Source organism: Epargyreus clarus, unplaced genomic scaffold (genome assembly GCF_041222505.1).
Source record: "Epargyreus clarus isolate Ecla_fem2 unplaced genomic scaffold, WU_Ecla_fem_2.2 ptg000013l, whole genome shotgun sequence".
NCBI lineage: Eukaryota > Metazoa > Arthropoda > Insecta > Lepidoptera > Hesperiidae > Epargyreus > Epargyreus clarus.
In genome coordinates, this window is record NW_027332221.1 from 1,534,106 (window position 1) to 1,539,726 (window position 5,621).

At 39.6% G+C, this 5,621-nt stretch overlaps 1 long non-coding RNA gene across 1 annotated transcript; it reads left to right on the top strand.

The window, feature by feature from the left end:
- Nucleotides 1-350: 350 nt before the first annotated feature.
- LOC140746648 (uncharacterized) lies at nucleotides 351-1,992 on the top strand. The gene is made up of 3 exons (XR_012102788.1): nucleotides 351-763; nucleotides 968-1,081; nucleotides 1,205-1,992. It is a non-coding gene; the product is annotated as an uncharacterized LOC140746648 (long non-coding RNA).
- Nucleotides 1,993-5,621: the final 3,629 nt, after the last annotated feature.

Below are 5,621 nucleotides of genomic sequence, written 5' to 3' on the forward strand. Positions count from 1 at the left end.
TGTAGCACAAGCCAGTATACAGTTCTTCTGCTACATACAGTTCTCAGGCTCAGGCTATACAGTACATACAGTTCTCAGGCTTCTATAGTTTTCACTTTTACCGACCTTCACTTTCTACGCCACTATCAAATCGTAAACGTTACTTTAACCGGCCAGTTAAATGACTTAACTTGTAACGTTACTTTACGTTTCATCAAAACGACATGGTCAATGGCCTTCGTTATCTCGAAATAACAAGTGAATTTTGTTATTAATAACATCTTATTAGTATAATTAGTAGGCTTTTTTATAAGATACTAGTTTTTACCCGCGGCTTCGCCCGCGTTTAAAAGAAAATAATATGAAAAGAAAGAAAGAAAGAAACATTTATTTGTAAAAAATACTACAACATTATGTGACATAAACAATAGGAAACATAACTTTAAAATCAAAACATTGCTGCAGTAAAATTTATCAAAAGGGTCCACACTCAGCCTCACCGCGGCGAACCACGGCCACTGATTTTCAGTGCGTCCCAATTCGACGAGTAGTTCGGTCGGGTGGTGCGTTAGCAAAATGGAATACAAAGAAAAGATACAAAACAATACTTAAAATTAAACTTAACTTATTAACACATGTGGTTCTATAATTAGTGTTAGACATTTTATACATTCGCGTTACTGCAAATGCAGACATACATTTTATATGACAATACTATATAAAATGTATAAGAAAAACGATAAACATTTTATGAAGTTGGCATGAGGCAACAATATTTTAGAGGGTAAGTGCAAATTTTATTTATAATATTACAAAATATAAAATATAATTACGTCTATTCGTCTGTGTCTGTACCAGTGTGCGTGCGTGTGTGTGTGTGTGTGTGTGTGTGTGTATGGGAGCGTGTACGTATATATTATGTTGATTTCTTTTGAATATTTAACAAATGTGTTTTATACTTAATTCTAAAATTGTATGTTGTTTTCAGATTTTTGAGAGGCGGCGGCAGATTGTTCCAGCACTTTGTGGCGTTGTACTTGAAACTGCCGCGAAAGGCTGCGGTACAGTGTGCTGGATATGCAAGTCTATTACCCCTAATATTGTGAGTTGTAATTAAGTTTTTCGTCCATAACAACTTGTCATATAAATATGGAGGACATTTGTCCTTGACAATGCCAAACAACATGCATGCAAAATGTAACTGTCTGCGGTGCTTCATTTTCAGGATGTTGGCATTATTTATAAATGGTGTGACGTGGGCGCGATGCGGGATATCGAAACAATATCTTGCGCAGGCATTTTGAACACGCTGTATGAGATTCTGCGAGCGTACCAGTAGTCTTGGGCCAACAACAGCGTCCGCGTAATTAAGTTTAGATAGCACTAATGCATCACAGAGACTCATACGTAAGTCGGACCCAATATAATTCCTTACATGATATAAAATTTTCAGCCGGTAGAAACAGTTTCTTACAGTGTTTATGACTTGATTTTCAAACCGCAAGGACTCATCTATGAGCACTCCTAAGTTACGCGCTTCAGAAACTCTTTCTATCGATGCATTGTCTATTATTACTTTGGGGTTATGTGTGGAACATTTTTGTATCTGTTTTTTCGTTCCGATCAACATATATTTAGATTTCTGCGCATTTAGCACAAGGGTATTTACATTTGCCCATTTGTAAATTCTATGTAAATCTGAATTTAGTTTTTCTACTGCTGCCTTGGTCTCAAACGGCTTAAAAGAAATGTATAATTGTAAGTCATCTGCATATAAATGGTACTTGCAGTGTTTAATCTGTTTCACGACGTCCGCGCTATACAATATGAATAGCAAAGGCCCCAATATTGAACCCTGAGCTACTCCTCTTGTGATTACTCTGCTAGACGAGTATTGCTTTGATGTGCTACCATCCTGCTCCAGAACCACATACTGCAGCCGGTTCCGAAAATAACTGTCGAACCAGTTTACTGCATCAGCGGATAGGCCGTAATAGGACAACTTGGATAGCAGTAATGTACATACTAACATACGTAAATCTGAAAATTCGTCCCTTCATTGGAATGTGTCCCTTCAGTGGCGCCATCTGACGAAAATTGATCGTACCAACTCTGAAACCTTCGTGGGCTCATGGATTCAATTCTTACTAATATCGATGAAAATAAACGATTTTTTTGGTCCAAAAGATCGATTCCCCGATTAATCGATCTTAGATCGCCATCCCTACTTCCCGTGGGATTTCCGGGATAAAAACTATCCTATGTCCTTTCTCGGGTCTCAGACTATCTTTGTACAAAATTTTATTAAAATCGGTTCAGTGGTTTAGGCGTGAAGAAGAGACAACCAGACAGACAGACAGACAGACAGAGTTACTTTCGGATTTATAATACTAGTAAGGATAAGGATGAAGAGCAGACGAGCATGCAGTCCATCTGATGGTAAGCTACTGTCCAGCGACATCCGTAATCAATGCAAGGTGGGATTAGATATTCCTACCTGAGGTCAGCCACAAATGCGCCGCTAGCTAGGACTAAGTTGAAATGCCTCGAATAATGTCTCCGTCACCCCATCCATCAAACCAGAGAACAGCAGCGCTTAACACCGCTGTTATTATGCAGAATAAGTGTGGCGATGGTGCTGCTGGAGTTAAACCACAAATAGTTCAACCACCATTTCATTCATACTTCAATGGGCATGATGACAAATTTTGAACTGCCCTTCTATAATGTAGATACATGTCTACTGATTCTAAAAATCGTATTATTTCGGCAATAAATTCAGTATTAACGGATTTATTAGTATATATAAAACAAATTTTGAATTAAGCGCGAAAACGCTCAAGGGTGTCATGGCGTTTGCAAGTGACGTCACGCTTGGATATCCCATAGAAAAGTTCAAGCAATACGGTGACACGCCAAAAAAATGACGTCATTTTGCCCCGATTAGCGTTTTAGACAAGATGGCCGACTGCAGTATTTTATACTTTTATTTTATTGAAAATATAATGAATCCTAAAGTTTTTATTAAAACTGGGCTATTTTTGAGAATGCTTTCAACATATTGTTTTTAAATAAATCATTTATTCTTCGATTTTTTAATACTTTCATCATGCTCATTGTACATAAAAGAAACATTCCCGCAAATATAAAAACCGTGTGTCAATAGAAATTTGGCGAATAGATGTATTTTTTTCTGAACAATCTGTTACCTTGTAAGCGTAATGATGAGAAAGATACATAAAGATTAAGATAAAGATAAATGTGTAATATTTGTAATTTCTTTTGAAATTTATGTGTGAAATGCAATGTCATGATTACTTTTGCGTATTTTCGATACAATTCTTTTTTACACAGCTGCGGAGGGTAATAAATATGTATGTTTTGAAGGCTCAAAAACTAATAGACCGATTTTAAAAATTCTTTCACCATTCGAAAGCTACATTATCCACGAGTAACATAGGCTATATTTTACATGAAATATATTTGATAAATAGATTTTGAGGCGGTAAAAAGATTGCCGGGTAGTCGCGGTAGATAGTCTGGAATATAGTGCAAACAAAATTCCACCCAAACAAACCCACCCGACGCGATTTAAAACCGTTCTTAAAAGTCAGTTAACCTATAATGTACCACGTGCCCACCGATGGGCTTACCACCGTGTGTGTCGAATTAACATGATCCCACACAACTGGGTCATTTTACACTTACGTGATACAAGTTTACGGAACAATTATTTTGCATAACGGATCATGATTGTATTGATTCAGTAACGGTAGTGAATGAGTAATGTTACATCGTATTAATTACCTGCCTCCGTGAACATTAATACGGTTAATTAAATTTTAAAATAAAATAATCCTTTTGTAACCAATGTTTTCTATGGGCTAGTAAATGGAAACAAATGGCCAAAATATAAAGTTGATGTTTATTCAAAGATGAAATATTAATAACAATAAACAATAATATAATAGAAAGACGCGAGTTCTACGACCGGTGAGTCAGAATAGGCGTTCGCGGTAGCGATGCACCGTACGGACACAACCGACGCAGTACAAGCCGAGTAGTCTGTTTGTTCAACCACCGTTCCGTTGCGGATGCGATGGAAGCGCAAAGCAGACTGCCGGGACCTGCGCCGGCGCGTTTATTTATAGGCGCGAGGTGTGCATGTGTGCGTTGAGACACGGCGTGTGCTAGTAGGGATGCGTAAGTGACGCGTTTGCAGATGCTACATCCTCCCCCTCTGGATACGAAGGCGTCCCGACGAGTAGACAGTCAGAGAAGTCATCTAGGTTGCAGTTTTCCTGGGTCGTCCCCGTCCTCGTTTTGGTTGCATGACAGCGTGGGCAAGTTTTGGCTTGGCTGGTCGTCCTCTCTTCTTCAAAGGGCGTACTGGTAAAGGCAGCGGGTGTGCGCGTCCTTGATATGGGGTCAAGGCAGATGTGTGATATACACCAATCGCTTCACCGGGGTTGGCAGGATCTGTAAGGACATAAGAAGAGGCACCATGTTGTTTAAGGATGGAGTAAGGTCCATCGCGTCGAGGACATAATTTGGCGCTTAATCCTTGAGCAGACTTGCTTACTGCATGGGTGTTCGTCAAGACAAGGTCTCCAGGTTTGTAGCCAGGGTCCCTTCGTCTAGACTTGTCTCCTATTTCCTTTCTGCGTTCTTCCTTATCCTCTCTGATTTCACGTGCTCTTTTAATGGTATTCGCAAGCAACAGGATTTTAGGCGTTATTTCTGATACAAAGTTCTCGGACAATGCGATTTGTCGTAAATCATGAGCATTATCATCCGGTGTCCGAAGTTCTCGTCCGAACGTCAAATATGCTGGAGTGTAGCCTGTAGTAATGCTGTTCACGGTATTCATCGCGAATCGTATACTAGGCAATTTTTCATCCCAACTGGCATGGTCATCTTCTACTAGAATGGCGAGTTGAGTTTTCATATCCCTATTTTTCCTTTCTACTGGGTTTGCTGCAGGGACCACCCTGCACTGGCGTAAACATGTGCTTAATATTGAGACAATAGGTAAGCTGCTGCATCACAGCACTCACGAATTGTGGTCCATTGTCACTAATGAGTCTTCGAGGAATACCATAGCGCAGGAAGACTTCATTTATTAAAATTTTAGCACAGTTCTCAGCGGTAGCCGTTTCCATAGCAAACAGTTCAATCCAACTAGTAGCAATATCTTCAATTATAAAGATCCAAGTTCTACCACTGGATGTACTTGGTAATGGTCCAAACAAATCGAAGGCAAGCGTTTCAAATCGCTGGTTAACCGGAGTTGTTTGCAGTAATCCAGCTGGTTTCAGGTTCGAGGGCTTGTAACGTTGACAGGGTATGCACCTTTTAACGTAGGCATCGATATATTTCCTCATTCCCTTCCAATAATATCGCTTAGAGATCCGCTGGTAAGTTTTGTCAGCACCGTAATGTCCAGCTAATGGGTCATCATGGTACACGTGCAGTACATTGGCCCATTCATGTTGTGGAACTACAAGTTGAGCTTCTTCAGCGTCTCCAGTGGGATTGTATCGGTAGAGCAGCCCGTTACTCATGATATAACCTTTACCACTCCAATAAACAGCATTTTCAGTTTTTTCTACGTTCTCTAACGCCGTTACGATGCTGAGTAT